Source organism: Vicugna pacos, chromosome 25 (genome assembly GCF_048564905.1).
Source record: "Vicugna pacos chromosome 25, VicPac4, whole genome shotgun sequence".
Taxonomy (NCBI): Eukaryota; Metazoa; Chordata; class Mammalia; order Artiodactyla; family Camelidae; genus Vicugna; species Vicugna pacos.
In genome coordinates this window covers 26,309,654-26,326,810 of record NC_133011.1, presented here as the reverse complement: position 1 = coordinate 26,326,810, position 17,157 = coordinate 26,309,654, and the positions used below count along the sequence as shown (strand labels likewise).

The 17,157-nt window shown below is 46.0% G+C and overlaps 1 protein-coding gene and 1 long non-coding RNA gene across 3 annotated transcripts in view; one reads left to right on the top strand and one right to left on the bottom strand.

The window, feature by feature from the left end:
* Positions 1-3,525: 3,525 nt before the first annotated feature.
* LOC140689293 (uncharacterized) lies at positions 3,526-5,979 on the top strand. The gene is made up of 3 exons (XR_012064194.1): positions 3,526-3,641; positions 3,730-3,946; positions 5,714-5,979. It is a non-coding gene; the product is annotated as an uncharacterized lncRNA (long non-coding RNA).
* A 2,055-nt stretch (positions 5,980-8,034) lies between these two features.
* ZHX2 (zinc fingers and homeoboxes 2) overlaps positions 8,035-17,157 on the bottom strand; it is a 143,089-nt gene continuing 133,966 nt past the window's right edge. For both annotated transcript variants that reach the window (XM_072949664.1, XM_072949665.1), the window contains one exon: positions 8,035-9,309. The gene's annotated coding sequence lies outside the window, so the exon portion shown is untranslated. The remainder of the gene's footprint in view (positions 9,310-17,157) is intronic.

The following is a 17,157-nucleotide window of genomic DNA, read 5'->3' as shown; positions in this document are numbered from 1 at the left end:
GTAGTTTGGTGAGGAGAAATGTAGAGGGATATGTTCTGGGTTTGGAGAAATATTCTTGAGTAGCCTACTTTTTGGTTTTCCGTGCTGCTCTTTGATTAAACACTGTTGGTGGGCACACATGCTTCAGAGTGCTCCCAGGGAGGAGCCGACAAATCTTGCTCAAAAGCTTTAGAGCTGTTGCCCTAAAGCTTTCTTTAGCTCACTGCTATCCAAGTGAGCTGGAGCCTGGAGACTTTTAAGAGGGGGTTGGCTCAGCCTCCTGTCATCGGAGAATCTCAGAGTTGGAATGAATAGTTGATGGCTGTCTGATTTAACCCCCCTCATTTTTCTAAGGAGGAAACTGAGGCTTACAGAGGGGAAGTGACTTGCCCAGGGTCATGGTAAAGCAGGGGCTGGGATTCAGGGCCCCTGAATTCTGGGGTGGCGTTGTCTTCTGCTGCTTAACTGTGTTTCTGTCTATTCTTGGTCTCACAAGGATTCCTACCAGATAGAGAGCTATAATGAACAGATGTGAAGGTGAGTGTGGTCCATGGAAATGGGTAATGAGACTCAGCCTATTCATAGCAGGATATATTTTCAGTTGGTTTTCCAGTTTCATTTTGCAGTTATTGAAACAACTTCTCACGTAACCCTACTGAAGCTGTGACCCACACGGTCCAGTCCTAGAATTAGTTACAGAAGCATTGTCCAAAGAAACCAAAACACGGTGAAAGGGAGTTTAATTTTTTCATCTTTCTGAAAGCACATGCAGCAGGCTTCCATGTACACCCCGTGGCAGTGTGTCTCACAGTTCTCTGGACTCTTGCCCAGTTTTCTCATAGCCCACACTCTGTTTGAAGCTGCTCCTTAACCAGAACTTCGAAGACTTTTTTTTCCCTTTTCCACCTGCCCTGGTGGCTTCTAATTACTGAACTTACTTTTTTTTCTCTCTGCATTCTTTAGTGTGCAGATTGATTTGGCCTCTTTCCTTAAGTCCTTCCACGTCTCTTTCAACCCCTCTGCTGCTGTCCTTCTTTGTTGACTCCAGACTCTGCACCAGGAATGTCTAGGAGTTGATTGCTTGGGAGATGGGGAAGGAAGGAGAATGAGGCTGTCCTTAGAGGTTCTCTTGGGCAGGTTGGGTGAAGGGAAGAAGTCGGTGAATATTATTTTATCCTATCATGAGTATTTTCCCACAAATGACTTTTTTAAAAAATATCCTACTACTGAGGGGAAGGTATAGCTCAGTGGTAGAGCACATGCTTAGCGTGTATGAGGTCCTGGGTTCAATCCTCAGTACCTCCTCTAAAAATAAATAAATAAATAAATAGATAAATAAATACCTAATTACCCTACCCCCCAAATCTTACTACCATCCCTATACTAATGAAATTTCTGATATTGCTGGAGCAGATTTAGTCATACAACACACAACTGAATGCACACTGACCTTGTCCTGAGCCTGTGTTAGCATATAAAGATTAAGAGGACCCAAGTCAAATCATTATGTTGTTATACACTTCAAATGTATACAGTGCTGTATGTCAATTATATCTCAAGAAAACTGGAAGAAAAAAAACTTAAAAAAAAGAAGACCCAGATTTTGTCTGCACAGAGATCACAAGATTATATGGCAGAGAAACACAGAGACAATTGTAATACGTGTGTTTAGAATTTTAATGGAGATATACAGAAGGGGTTTTAGGAGCGCAGAGGAAGAAGCACCTGACTTGGCTGGAAGGGGTCAGGAGAGGATTCTAGGAGGAGCAACATTCATCGGGTCCAGGCAAGAGAGAACCTGGAGCGGTTGGAGGACACAGTGGTTGAGGATGGGCCTGAATAGTGTGCATGTACGAGTGGAGGTGGCGGAAGGGAGAGAGAAGCGGGGGAGAGAGAGCGAGATGGGATGGGGGATATGGCGGATTGGAGGTTGGGAGGTACAGGCAGTGGGGCTGGAGGCAAGAGGGGCCTGGGATTAATCTGTAGGCAGTGGGAGCCACCGACAGGCCGATGAGAGGCATGGTTGAACTTACGTTGTAGGAAAGATTATTCTAGCTGCAGTCTGGAACACAGATGGGATGGTGGGGAGAGACTGGGGCCGGGAGACAAGTTAGGAGGCTGGGCAGGGAAACAGAGGGCGGGCGCTCCGACTGATGACAGTAGCTATGGGGGTGGTTTGGAGAGAAATATGGGAGATAGAAGTGAGAGAACTTGGTGTTTGGTTAAAACCCAGGGACATAAAAAATGCCCTCCTGCACCTTCCTCCTCCTCAATTTCTGGCTTGGGCAACTGGATGCTGCCACCACTGTCCACCAAGACAGGAAATGTGAGGGCAGTTTCTCGGAGAAAAGATAACATTAATTTGGGGATATGTGTGTATTCCTTAAATCAGCTTGCCCTGTAACTTAAGAATTAACTTTATTCGGTTTCTAGTTTCTATTATCACACACACACACTATCTATACGTATATATAAAATTATATCAAAGGTAAAAAATATATAATCATAATAATTATATAGTATATATAAAAATATAAATGTATTTTAATATATATGTAAAATTGAGATATAATTTACATACCTTACAATTCACCTATTTGAAGTGTACAATTCAATGGCTTTTAGTATATTCACAGATTTGTATTCACTCTGTGAATACTTTATTCACCACAATATCAATCTTGTAACATTTTCATTACCCCAGAAAGAAATCTCACATCTCTTAGCCCTCACCCCAAATTCTTTCTCTACTCCAACCCCCTCTGCCCCCAACCACTTTCTGTCTCTGTAGATTTGCCTATTTTGGACATTTCATATAAATGGAATCATAGCCAATATATTTTTAAACTCTAAGTTAATCTGCCCTTGCCTTTTTCATTGTTACCAGTTCTTCAGACATGTGCTGCGCAGTGGGATAAGAGTATGAGTTTTAGTCATAACTCTCTCATTTCCAAATGACAATCATGCAACTCAACCTAATTTTTAAGCAAAAGGGATTTATTGGCTCACATAACTGGGAAAGATGGGGTGGAACTAACTTAAAGGCTGACTAGATCTGAATGCTCAGATGATGTCATTTCTCTCTCTCTCTTTGCTTCTGTCTCTTTTATTTTTATTTTTTGGGGGGAGGGGAGGTAGTTTGGTTTACCTATTTATTTATTTTTAGAGAAGGTGCTGGGGATTAAACCTAGGACCTTGTGCATGCTAAGCATGAGCTCTGCCACTTGAGCTATACCCTCCCCCCTACTTATGTCTCTTTTTGTATGTCTTTTTTCCTTTCTCTGATTTCTCTGCTTCAATTTCCATAAACCTCAGGATAGACTCTGATTGGCCCAGCTTGGGTTATGTGTGTATATCTTGGACCACTCACTGAGGTCAGAGATGAGTGCTATGATTGGCTAGGCCTGAGTCACATGACTATGCATGGCCAGAGGGTCCTGTTCTGTGCTGATGCCACACCAACTTCTTATAATTGGCACAGGAAAAGAGCAGGTCTGTAGAAGACTTTCCCAACGGGAAGGGATGTGAGAGTTGCTGAAAGAGCGGTGGAAGGAGTGCTGGATAGATGTTCAGCACACGTCCTGCCCAGGAGGAGCATCGCACAAAGTGAAGACTGAATAACTGACTCACACGTGGTTAGAACTAGATACCTCCAGTTGATGGTAAGAGCTGGAGTTCGGAGCAGCAGGGCTTCCTGAGAGCCAGCTGGGATGTGTGTCTTCCTTAAATCCAGCCTCTCTGTCACCCAAGGTTTACCTTTATGCGGTCTGGTGGAACTTCAAGTGCGACTGGCAGAAGTGGGCAGGGGGCGCATTCTAAGAGGGGAAACTGCATGGACCTAGGAAGTGCTCACCGATCAGTGTGGCCAGAGGAAGAGACTGAGTGAGGAGTTGGGGGATAACTTGGAGAGATGGACCTGATCCCAAGGTTTGCGACGCAAATTCAGCTATGGGAAAGCAAGTCTGAGGTAAAAGACTTCAAATAGCAATTGTTTCACTTTACATCTGTTTTGTATTTCACTTGTTTTGGTAGACCCCAAACCGCTTTTTGATTTCCCATCATACGAACAAATAGCATAATTCTTCGGCTGTTTTTCAGGCTCTTTCCAAGTGGATAAATCACTTCTGTTTTTTTCAGGCCTGGGTTTGAATTAGGGTGACTTGTTTGTTTTTCAAAATCTGTTGTTCAAAGCTGATGGTTTCTTCTTTTGGTGCATATTATAGACTGGTCATTGGATTTCTACTAATTCACACCCTGGCATTGTAAACACCCTTTCACTTCTGCTTCTCGGGCCTTCCTCTGATTTACCTACTTGGCAAACTCCTGCTCATCCTGCAATATAGATCAAATTTCCTTGAGGAGGGAGCAGACTATGCCTAACTTCTCTCGCACCTGGAAGTCGGCACAGGGATCAGTGAACTCATGCAGTTGTGAGAGGATTCATGTCTGTCCAGCCTAAGGATGGCACGGAGGTTTAGTATCACTTATGAGTGCATTTGAATGCAAGTATCAGACAGATATCCAATGAGTGGTGAGTTAAACAACTAGACATTTACTTTTCTCACATATCGAGAAGTCTGAAAACTTTCAGCTGTGGCACTGGTTCAGGGGTTTAAAGAAGCTGTTGAGGACGTAGTCTTAAGATCAGCTGTGCACACCAGGTACAAAGGGAGGAGGAACGAGACGCATGCATCTCATCAGCCACTCCTGGCTGCAAGGGGCATTGAGTTTCTTACCTGGGACTGGGGCAGGTTAGTGCCTGGGCAATTTCTTGCTTCTGTTAAAGAGGAAGAATGAGGGGATGGCTACTAGCTAGGCAACCAGTGGCACCCACCACATATGTCATCTTATATTCCAAGGTTAATAGGTTCAAGGTGAGGCTCTGTGTTTGGTATTGTGAAGGCTGTCCAAGCTCAGCAAAGGCACTTCGACTGATTATTAAGGGCAGCCATGAGTGTGGCACGGAGCATACAGCTTCCTTAATGTGTATTTGCCGTCTCTGGTACAGCCCATAGATTGATCTGCGTGCTGGATCATCTGTTTTCCCCCTCTATCCTCACCTCACCTGCTCTGTGTGCCAGAAGGCAGACCCCAATGGACTGGACCAACAGATCCCCTTGCCCTGTGACTTCTGCTCGGGTCTGGCCATTGGGAGGCAGTGGGAGGAGGACAGAGGACGGGAGGAGAATGATGTCGGGACATTTGTTCCCCCGATTCTCTCCCTGCTGGATTGCCACATCTCCTTTCAGGCAGCCCACTCTGTACCTCTGTCCTTTACAGACTCCAGTAACTGCCCCATTCCTTACCCCATCAGGTCAAGCTCCCTATATGCTCCCTTCTCTTCCCCAAGCCCGGCCTACACCTTTGTAAACATCCTTTTAACACATTGCCCTTCAATTACCTGGTTTAAGTGTTCTGCCCCTTTTTTCAAGGATCCAGACTGAGGCAGTCTGTAATGCTTTGGGGGGTTGTTCTGGGGAGAGTTACTGATGGAGATCTTTGTCGTCTCCCTTTCTCAAAGTCCAAGGCAGTGTGCTGCCTACACTCCACAGGACATCAGCTTGCATGGGATGTGCTTGGATGTCTGTTTTTTAGTTCATTTTTTTAATTGATCAGCCCCCAGGGGTAATGATGGTGCCGCTACACTGTAAGTACATCCAGCTGTGAGGTGCTCCAGGCGAGAGCTTTCAGGAATCAGCAGGAGGGAACTGATGTCTCTCCTGGTTCTCTCCAGATTGCACTGTGGCAGGCCAGTGAGGGCTGTCATTTCTGCGTGACGTTGGTTAGAAGTGGCTGTGCACCAGGTGGCCTGGAAGGACCAGCGCACCACTACTGAGGGACCACGTGACCGCAATCCTGTTGCTGCCTCTCTCTTCCTGCTCCTCAAGGGCTTGGAGTCTACACTCTGAAAACAGGCTCTGTGGTGGGTCAGATCCCACTCCCCACCCCCCACCCCCCAGTGTGCCGGAGGAGGCTGGGGAAGAGCCCTTCAAAGCATTCAGAGCAGAATTTCGTAAACTTGAATGCAACAGGTGAGTCACCTGAGGATGGTGTTAAAGTGCAGATTCTGATTCAACGGGTTTGGGGTAGGGGTTAGAGATTCTGCATTTCTAGTGAGCAAACTGGGGATGCTGCTGTTACTGATCTAGGGAACACACTTGAGTAGTGAGGACTTACAGGTGAGCATCCTGTGTGGTAGCCCCTAGCCACATGGGGCTAGTTGCATTTATTGTCTTTCCTTTGGTTTTTATCTCATAATCTTATCAACCCATCAGAATGCTGAATCTCTAGCGACAGAAACCCAACTCAAAAGGTTTTTTGCTTAAGTCAAAAAGAGAAATATGTTGGTTTTGATGAAACTGAAAAGATATGGAGCTGGCCTTAGGAGTGGCAGGATCCAGGGATTCAAACGATGTCACCATTGTCGTCACCACCACCACCACCATCTCTTTCTCCTTTCATTGCTCCTCTGCCTCTTTTCTTGATTGTTTTGGCCTCATTCTTTCTACCTACAGACTGGCTTCCTCTGTCCGGCAGCAGATCTGGATGCTGGCGGCTCCAAGCTAATATCACACTTGTCATCTCAATGGAAAAAGGGAGCCTTCTCCCAGCATCGGAGTGCTCCTGCATCACACAGCATGTGGCTCTGTGATTAGGGGGCTGGAGTGCCTCGGCCATCCTGTGTGTGTGTGGGGGGATGGGTCACAGTGATGGGCAGCCTCCCCAGAATCAGGTGAACAGAAGGGGAGACAAGTGAACCCTAAAGGAAGAGATGGTAGTGCAACGAGGTATGGGGCAGACACCACCAGCAGATGCTCACGCCACTCCACAGCTCTTCCACCTCACTAAGAATCTGGCCCAGCTATTTCCTTTAAGCAGCTCTCTCTGAGTTTTTGCCCCACTTTAATCATTAACACTGGAGAAGATACAGCTTGACATATTTTGCGGGGTGCTTAAAAGGCCACAACCGTCTTCCCTGTGTATTTCCATTTCAAACAATTAGCCAGGCTTCCTTCCTGGGGCAGAGATTAAAATAAAAAGACGAAAGTTCCTTTAGTTTCTTCAGGCATCTCATACTGCTTTGCTGGGAGAATTTACATAAATTGCTTGAGAGTGGCAAGGGGAAAGGGCAAGGGTGGGAATTAACAGGAGAAGGCAGGTGCCTGCCAAGAGGCCGGGATGGTCTGAAGTCCATTACTGGGCTGGAAGGACAGGACAGCACGGGGAGATGAGGTCTGTGGATGGTCCAGTGCTTGGAGTGCAGACAGGAAAGGCAGTGCAGGCAGGGATCAGGAAATGAGCCAGCTACAGCCATTTGTCACTTTTTTGAGGAAAAAGAAAAGTGTAGGTTGAATTTCTGGTTTTTTCGAGGGGAGGTGGTATGGGAGGGTTTGGAGGTCAAGAGGTAGATAAACTGGCCGAAAGTCTATCAGTCCCTGTAAAAAATGAAACATCGAGACCAGAGATTCCCAAAGCTGGATTCCCAAACCAGCAGCATCAGCCCCACCTGGGAGCAATGTACATTCTCTGGTCCACCCAGATTTAGTCGGAAACTTTAACCAGCCTTCCAGGTGATTCTGCTGTCTGCTCAAGTTTGAAAGGTGCTGGTCTAGATGAATCACCTTGAGCAGTGAGAGGCTCTTTAAACCTCTTCTGGGCAGAGACACAAAAGCCAGCCTTCTGGGAGAAACGGCAGAGTCCCAGTCCCCAGCAGCCCAGGAGGCAAGTGACTTACCTGAGGACACCTGAGAGCCAGCGGAGGTGCTGGGCGTGGCCTGCAGGTCTCACCCCAACACCCGCGCTCGTGCTCTTTGCAGTATTTTATGAATCTGTGAATGGCGGGTCTGTCCCCTACTGCTCGGTGTCAGAGATGTGATGAAGATTCCCACATCAACATTCCCTACCCGTTTTTACCTGTGCTGTTGGGCCTCACCAGGATGGAAATGAGAAATGTGATCATAATGCATTTGCAACAGGGGTGCGTGAGTTGGAACCCCCCCCTGTTAAGCCCTTGGGAGCGAGGCAGCAATGAAGAACCAGGAGCAGAGGAAAAGGTTATAAAAATGTTTAGTTTTTGCTTTATTGAGTTACAACAAGTGAGCAACAAGTTAGAAAAATTGGTTTGTTTTTCAAACTCCCTATCATTTTATTTGTGCAGTGTACTCAAATGGGGGGTGGTAGGTGGTGGTGGAGGGGGAAGGGACTGCAAACACAATTCATATTGCAACATTTACACCAGATATGTCTCTTGGTTTTTCTTCTTTAGAAGTTAGGACTAACTGAGGAAAAAAAAAAAGTGCACTCAGGAATCTAAAATTGGCCCAAAACAAACACACACACAAACAAAAAAAATCAATTCATGGTGAAGCTTCAAGCTGAACTCTTATCAAATACCACACTGAGAAAAGGCAGGAACAGAAATGAAAACCAAAGCTGTTCATCTTTGTACCATCTAGATAGGACGATCTCTTTTTGTTTTAATTTCACAAAAGTAATGATAATGCTAACACATTTGGGAGCCCCCCTTTCTGCTGGTCACTGCAAAGGTGCTTAGAGGTCGCTGCCTGCCACCCAGCTCTCCCAGGGCCAGCATGGCCCAAGGTCTGACCTCAGGGGCCAGGCCAGCGGGAAAACCAGAGTGGCCTGGTGGCAGTTCAGAAAGCCCTGTGCGTAGCTAAACAGGGACCCCAAAGGCACCTTGGGGAGAACTGGAAATGGATTTGATTTGGAAGCTCTGCCCTCTGTAAACCCCTCTCTGAGTTAAGACAGATGCCTGAATCCCAGCCCTTAACCCTGAAGAAATCTCCCAAATTTCAAACTACCTTTAAAAATGAACTCTCCCTACCTAAAATCCAGTAGATATCATGGCACTAAGCTAACATCACCCTCTCCCCCCAAATTAATAAAAATAAAAAAGAGGGGCGGAAAAAAAAAAGCACATGTGATCAGCCCTCCCTCCTGGAAAAAGCCTTATAATGGTAGTGCTGGAAAAGGAAGTTGCCCTCGATTAAAAAGGTAACAAAATCCCCACATTGTACAAATCGGTTCCAGTACAGCAAGAGGTGGGGGCCTGGGCAGAGGCGCAAACTATTTACAAGGACCCTTGGAAAACGCAGTAGTAGGACTTTGGCACTATGAACAATTCCCACCGGGCCTCGGGGAGGTGCGTGCGTGTGCAAGCAGCTGGGGTTCCCGTCACTGCAGGCGCACGCGGGCTGAGTCCGCTTGGAGTCTCTGGCCAGGGTGGCCCACAGCCGGGGAGGGAAGTTCTCTTCTTTCTTCAAAGACAGAGCGTCCCTTTCATCAGCACAGCAGTTCTGACGGGCTTCCCTAGAAGGACAACACAAAACCAGAGACAAGATGTCAGGGAGCTGACCATCATTCCCTGGGTGGAAGGCATCCGGGGTTGCCGCTCGCTGGCTCTCCCGGGGGCTCGGAGGAGAGACGAACGCCCTGCAAGTGTGGGGCCTGTTTTAAAGAAATGAATGTATTTCCAGAGTGCAGTCTGACAGTATGAGCAGTGCCTAAACCAAGACAACTTTCTGGGCAAGTGGAGGAGGGGATCCGTCATTACAAGATACTTGTCTTATTCCTGGACAGGCAGCCAGTCACAGTGGTTCCTAAGAGGCCCCCAAAACAGACAAACCTGGATTCGGGTCCTGACTGCACTATTTACTGGCCGTGGCGTCATACACACATCACTTAATCTCACTAGGGCTTAGTTTTTGCTTCTGTAAAACAGATGGTAACAGCATCCACCTGGTGAAGTCGCTGGGCTGAGAAGCCGATCTATGCATCAGCGTTTAAAATAGTGCCCGGCATGTGGTAAGTACTATATGTGCTTTTGTTGTATTTATCAGATGGAGCCTTTTCCAAACATGATAGGATATATGATGGGAATCATAATAAGATGAGAAGTTTTAAGTGCATTTTTAATTTAGTGTTTCTGTCCTCAGAAGTGTAGATATAATTGTTCCCATTTTACAGGTGAAGAAACTGAGCACAGAGAGGTCAAAAAACTTGCTCAAGATCACACAGCTACAAAGTAGCAGAGCCAAAATTCCAAACCAGGCAACTTCTAGAATCTGTGCTCTTAACAGTGTTTCTTAAGAGCCAGCATGGAGAAGTGTTTAATTTTTATGTGCTTTGAAGTAGTGAAAATGATCCAAAGACCTTGTTATGGGTTGAAATGTGTCTTCCCCAGCCCCAAAAGATATGTTGAAACTCTCAGAATGTAACCCTATTTGGAATTCCTTTACAGAGATTATCAAGTTCAAATGAGGTCATTAGGGTGGGACCTAATCCCATATGACTGATGTCCTTATAAACAGGGGAAATTTGGACACAGAGACAGACACATGCAGGGAGAACACCATGGGAAGATGAAGGCAATGGATCTAAGAGTCAGGGAACACAGAGTTGTCAGCAAACCACCAGAAGCTAGGAGAGAGGCAAACGGACCCCCCACACCCCAAACCCTCAGAAGGAACCCACCCTGCCGACACTAGACTTCCAGCCTCCAGACAGCGGGAGAATAAATTCCTGCTGTGTAAGCCACCCAGTTTGTGGTACTCTGTGGCAGCCTTAGGAAACTGACAGACCTCCGTTTCCTTTGTGGGCTCCCAGGATCCAAGGATCCTGAGCAAGGAATCCAAGGGGAGGGCTCAGGGCTGTAAAGGACACAGCTAATATTCCATGACAGGCTGGAAGTTTATCAAATCTGTTTATTCCTGAAGCCACTGGCTTTTTCTTTGCCTCCCTGCTGGAAAGGTTGTGTTACTGCTTGGCCACTTCTCTGACCGAGAAAACAGCTAAAGGAGGCCCTGAGCAGATTTTTTTAGTTTCTGTTTTGTGTGTGTGTGCGTGCAGGGAACCAAGAGCAAGAAGACTAAACTTCTCAGCCAAAGGCATCATCAGATCATCTATATTGTCATTCACTCCCAAAGTCTGAGTGTTAAATGTACCCACGTTCCCTGGATGCTCCCGACAATAAGGCTGAATACTGGATGTAAGAAACCAACTTGTAGAAGAAATCTCTGTGGGTGAAATCTGATTCCAGGGGTGTCCTTGGGATCTGGTACCACCCAAAAGTCATCCAGCCAAAGTCACTGAACTGTTAAGAGCTACAGCATCCTTACAGGTGATGCTGCCAACATCACTCATTTCTTAAGGGAAAATAAAGCAGCTCAGGGAGGAAAAATGATTTCCTCAAGTCACATGACTGCTCAGAGGCAGAGTCAAAAACAATAATAATCCTGGTTGTGACAACAGTGAGAGGAGCTGAAATGTATCTCATGCTTCTTACGAGCCGGGCCCAGGGCTAAGTGCTAACGTGGACCACCTCATTTACTCCTTACGGTGACCTGCGAGGCAGGCGACTGTCAGACCCACTCTGCAGTGAAGAGGCGGGGCACAGTGAGATGAAATGACGTCAGCCAAGTAGTAAGTGGTAGAACCTGGAATCAGCTGCGGCTGATCCAACTTTAATTGCTCTTCCCCACACCTGCCCCAAATATAGTCTCCTTGCCCAGCATGCACATCTCGCCCTGCACAGAGCTGCCTGGGGACAGGAGGGAGCAGGTCTGCTTCAAAGACAGGGGCTGGCGGTCCCAGGCACTTGGAGAGGGCCACGTGCCTCATCGCCGATCCCCTGTGGACCCATATGCATCCCAGGACGGGCACACGTACCACAGCCAGCCTCCTGCTGTGCTCCCCGAAGAACACGGTTTCCCCCAGCAAACTGGGTCTTTCAACGCCTTTGGAAAGGAGGCTGCCTCTGGTTGGATGTCCATCCGAAAAATTCTCAAGGCTCCAGGAAACACAGCCCAAGGTGGGTAAAGAGTGGCTGTTTCTTCCTCCCAACCAGACTGAAGAATGCCAGGTCAGCACAGGACTATGGGTCCTGGCCTTGGAGCAGAGTGGAAAGAGGTGTGGTGTCAGAGAAAGCAGGGTCCAGGGTCAGCTGCTTCTGAGCTGTTGTGCTGAGGTCAGTTCCTTAACCTCCCCAAGCCTCACTTTGATAATTCATAACCACTGGGCTGCTGGGAGGGTAACAGAGTTGGTGTGTAAAGCATACAGCTGCTACAGAAGTCCTGCTTCATTTTCTCTGGAGGAAAGCTGGATGCAAAATTAGGATCTTAGGTGTAAGTGAGCTCACCTGCATGTGTGAGTATTTACATATTCTCTCTTATATTATACACAAAACTGAACCCTCTTTCTTTAAGACATTGGCAAAAACTCGCTTTTTAAGATAAGCCTCAATATTAAGGTGGTTTTCCGTCTGGCAGTGTTTTTTTCTTTCCATTGATCTATAGTTGATTTGTAATATTGTGTTAGTTTCAGGTGTACAGCAAAATGATTTAGTTATAATTTTTTCAGATTATTTTCCATTATAGGTTATTACAATATATTGAATATAGTTTCCTGTGCTATACAGTAAATCCCTGTTATTTACCTATTTTACAAATGGTAGTTTGTATCTGTTAATCCCACACTCCTAACTTATCCCTCCCCACTCCCTTTCCCCTCTGGTAATCATAAGTTTTTCTGTCAGTGAATCTGTTTCTGCTTTGTATTTATTTGTATGATTTTTTTGACTCCACATATAAGTGATACCCTATAATATTTATCTTTCTCTGACTTACTCCACTAAATATGATCATCTCTAGGTCCATCCATGTTGCTGCAAATGGTAATAGTTCGTTTTTTAACGGCTGAGTAATATTCCACTATATACATATACATGTATATGTACACATATATATATGCCACATTTTCTTAGGCCAATCATCTGTTGATGGGCAGGTGGGTTATTTCCATATCTCAGCTATTGTAAATAATGCTGCTATGACCATTGGGGTGCATGTATCTTTTTGAATTACACTTTTCATCTTTTCTAGATATATGCCCAGGAGTAGAATTGCTGGATCAGATGGTAGCTCTAGTTTTACTTTTTTAGGGAACCTCCATACTGCTTTCCATAGTGGCTGCACCAATTTACATTCCCACCAACAGCGAAGGAGGGTTCCCTTTTCTCCACACCTTCTCCAGCATTTATTATTTGTAGACTTTTTGATGATGGCCATTCTGACGGGTGTGAAGTGATACCTCATTGTGGTTTGATTTGCATTTCTTTAATAATTAGTGATGTTAAGCATCTTTTCATGTGTCTGTTGGCCATCTTTTTTTGAGAAATGTCTATTTAGGTCTTCTGCCCATGTTTTGATTGGGTTGTTTGTTTTCTTGATATTGAGTTGTATGAGTTTGGGTATTAACCCCTTGTTAGTTGCATCACTTGAAAATATTTTTTCCCATTCAGGAGGAAGTCTTTTCATTTTGTTGATGGTTTCTTTTGCTTTGCAAGAGCTTTTAAGCTTGATTAGGTCCCATTTGTTTATTTTTGCTTTTATTTCTTTTGCCTTGGGAGACTGATCTAAGAAAATACTGCTATGACTTATGTCTGAGAATGTTTTGCCTATGTTCTCTTCTAGGAGTTTTATGGTGTCATGGCTTATATTTAGATTTTTAAACAATTTTGAGTTTATTTTGCAGATGGTGTTAGGGAGTGTTCTAATTTCACTGATTTACATGAGGCTGTCTAGCTTTCCCAGTACAACTTGCTGAAGAGACTGTCTTTTCCCCTTTGCATATTCTTGTCTCCTTTGTCATAGATTAATTGACTGTAGGTGTGTGGGTTTATTTCTGGGCTCTCTATTCTGTTCCATTGATCTGTGAGTGTTTTTGTGTCAATACCATGCTATTTTGATTACTATAGCTTTGTAGTGTAGTCTGAAGTCTGGAAGGGTTATGCTTTCATCTTTGTTCTTTTTCCTCAGGGTTGCTTTGGAAATTCTGAGTCTTTTGTGGTTCCATATAAATTTTAGGATTATTTGTTCGAGTTCTGGGTATTCTGATACAGATCACATTAAATCTGTAGATTGCTTTGGGTGGTATGGCCATTTTAACAATATTGGGATTCTTCCAATTCAAGAGCATGGGCTATCTTTCCATTTCTTTGAATCATCTTCAATTTCTTTTACGGCAACATGTTTTTCCCTATCTTATGGGCATGAGCATGTATAATTCTCCAACCATATGTATTAGTAAAGAAAACAAAATGCTGAACCAGGCCCTTTAAACAACAACAACAACAAAAAGAAACCAGACTGCAAGGCCAAAGGGTGACCTGGAGAAGGGGAGACAGAGCCACTTGTCTTTGGCTTTGCAATGATCCCAGATGTCTGTGGATGGCTCTGGGCCCTGGAAGCACCCTGGGAATTGCTGGACTTCAGTTCTCCTTCAGCCTCTCCCAGGCTGCTTAGCTGTGGGCAGGGCTTGCTGCAGGGGCGGGCAGCACTCTCGGAGTGAGGCTGGGAAGATGCTGGGCACAGAGGGCAGGGGCGGTTTCTCCATCTTGGACACAGCTCGGCCCCATCGCCTTCCCTTTGGGTAGCACTTCCTGGCTGTCGGCCACTTCCCCAGAAGACCTTGCTCCCAGACGCCCTCAGTTCACTGTTAAATGTCCCTGAGCTGGGGCTTCTGCAGCGGAGCTGTTATCACGATGTCTTCAAATTGCATGAGTAATTGTACGTCCAGCGAGGCCCACAAGGACGTGAGCCCATGGTGTTCATGGCTGACCCCGCTGCGCCCTCTCCCAGTACTACCATGCCTGGCTCACCGAGGACACCCAGATGCTTGTTAATGCATAAAAATGGGAAGAGAGCTCGGTGCTCTTCGAGGTGGCTGGTTATGCAAGACTGGTGGCGGCGGGGTTCACATTTCAGGTTTGTTTTTTTTTCTTCTAAGGGTATTACAGTGATTTTGACTATGTGGCCTCTTGCTAATCCCTTGGGCTTCTATCCTGAATCTTACCACTTGGTCAGGGCATTCCCCCTGCAGAGAACTGACGGCTAGCGGGGTTACTTAATGCCAGAGCACCAGATCTCAGCTTTAGGGGAAGCTACCTGCAAGGTCACCGGGCCCCTTTCCTTATGGCCACTATTCGAACATTTCCACCAAGTGGATGTGCAGCCTCTCCCTGAACACTGCCCACGACAGGGGGCCCCCTGCCTCCCGCTGCCTCCTCTTCTATCTTGGGGACAACTTGGAGTGCTGTGAAGTACCATCTAGTTCTTTAGCAAACTCTGCTTCCCTATTACTTTACCTTTGGGGAAGTGTGGGACAATTAGAGTTCTCTTCCCAGCTGATAGCTTTCTGTTCCTATTTCTCTTCTGTTTGCCCTGTAGGGGTTTCCCTTAGGCCCTGTGGACTTGAGAGAGAATAACACTGTAGTCCATGAGATAGAAAACCAAGCCCTGTGATGGTGATTTGTTATCTCAATAATATTTCTAAGTCAAACTTTCTTTTATTGGAAGGGGGCATGGTCCAGTTTGAGTTAGAATTGAGAAAAGGAAAACATGGTGACATGGGAGAAAGATTCGGTAATTTCCCAGGGGACAGGAAAACTTCATACCATCCCAGATTGTCCCCACATTAGGCCTTGGGCATCTCTGAACATCTGGCTGAAGCTCTTTCCCAGCAGCGGTTTGGGGAGCCTCTGGGGTTGGGGAAGTCGCCGAGACTTGTAAGCCAGGTAAATCTCCCTGCTCGCAGAGAGGTTCAGAGGCAGAAGGAATCAGAGGGGCCACTGGCTCTTCCTGTCCCTTCTCCATCAGTGGATATTATCTCATGGAGTTCAAAGAATTTGAGCAAATGGAATCATATTTTAAACTCACCAGGCAGGCTCCTGATGTGGTTTTTGCATGTTGTCAGGACTACATGAGATAAGTGAAAGCTCCAAAATAGGGGCCTGGTGTTAGCACCAGCACCTGCTCAATGGACACCAACTCAGAAGCTGCACATTCTCCATACAGAGAACTTGGCCATCGTGCCTTTCCAAGTTGACTGTTTCGGTTGGGGCCCCGCTGGTACCAGCTCATGCTTTGGGGTGTTAATTGCATCTGCATCTCAGGGCAGGGGTAGCGGGCCTGGGGCTATGACAACGGGTAACATTTACGAAGCACCTGTGTCCACCCCGCTTGGGTGCTTTCCATGTGTTAACAACTCTCCAAAGACGTTCTTTTCTTCATTTTATAGCTGAAGAGAATGAGGCACAGAAAGGTAACTGGTTCAAGGTCACTGAGCTGGAAAGAGGTGGAGCTGGGATTCAAACCCAAACCCACATGCAAAACCACATCAGGAGTCTGCCTAGTGAGTTTAACATACGATTCCATTTGCTCAAATTCTTTGAACTCCACGGGATAATATCCACTGATGGAGAAGGGACAGGAAGAGCCAGTGGCCCCTCTGATTCCTTCTGCCTCTGAACCTCTCTGCGAGCAGGGAGATTTACCTGGCTTACAAGTCTCGGAGACTCCCCCAACCCCAGAGGCTCCCCAAACCGCTGCTGGGAAAGAGCTTCAGCCAGATGTTCAGAGATGCCCAAGGCCTAATTTGGGGACAATCTGGGATGGTATGAAGTTTTCCCTGTCCCCTGGGAAATTACTGAGTCTTTCTCTGTGTCACCATGTTTTCCTTTTCTCAATTCTAACTCAAACTGGACCATGCCCCCTTCCAATAAAAGAAAGTTTGACTCAGAAATATTATTGAGATAACAAATCACCATCACAGGGCTTGGTTTTCTATCTCATGGACTACAGTGTTATTCTCTCTCGAGTCCCCAGTCTGTGGTATGCTGTTATGGCAGCCCTAGCTGACTAATACAGTAAGTATTAAGGTCGTAGAGGTTTAATCATTAAAAAGAATAAAGTAAAATGTGTAGGCATGTGGGTGCTCTAGAATTTCCTACCACTCATCTTCCATTTACCACTAGGACAGGAAAGTCTGAACACCCAGACGTCTGAAGATTACTTTCCTTTTGTTCCTTCTTTGAGTCCCTCAGAGGCTCTCCAACTTTGTCTGTAGGGTCATGCACACAAAATCACGTACAGTCTTTATTGGTGAGTTAGAGGAGTTTCAAGGGAGAATTTGGTGACATATGAGTCCCCTTAGCACTCTGGCTTTTAACTCCTGCACTTCTATGAAGTGTGAACTCAGGCATGTCATAGCCACAACGACCACCTTTCAGGCTCCCTGATGCACCAAGCTCCCTCCTGTCTCCGGGTCTTTGTTGTTCTTTCTGCCTGGAGTGCCTCTTCTCTCCTGTCCATCTAGCCAACT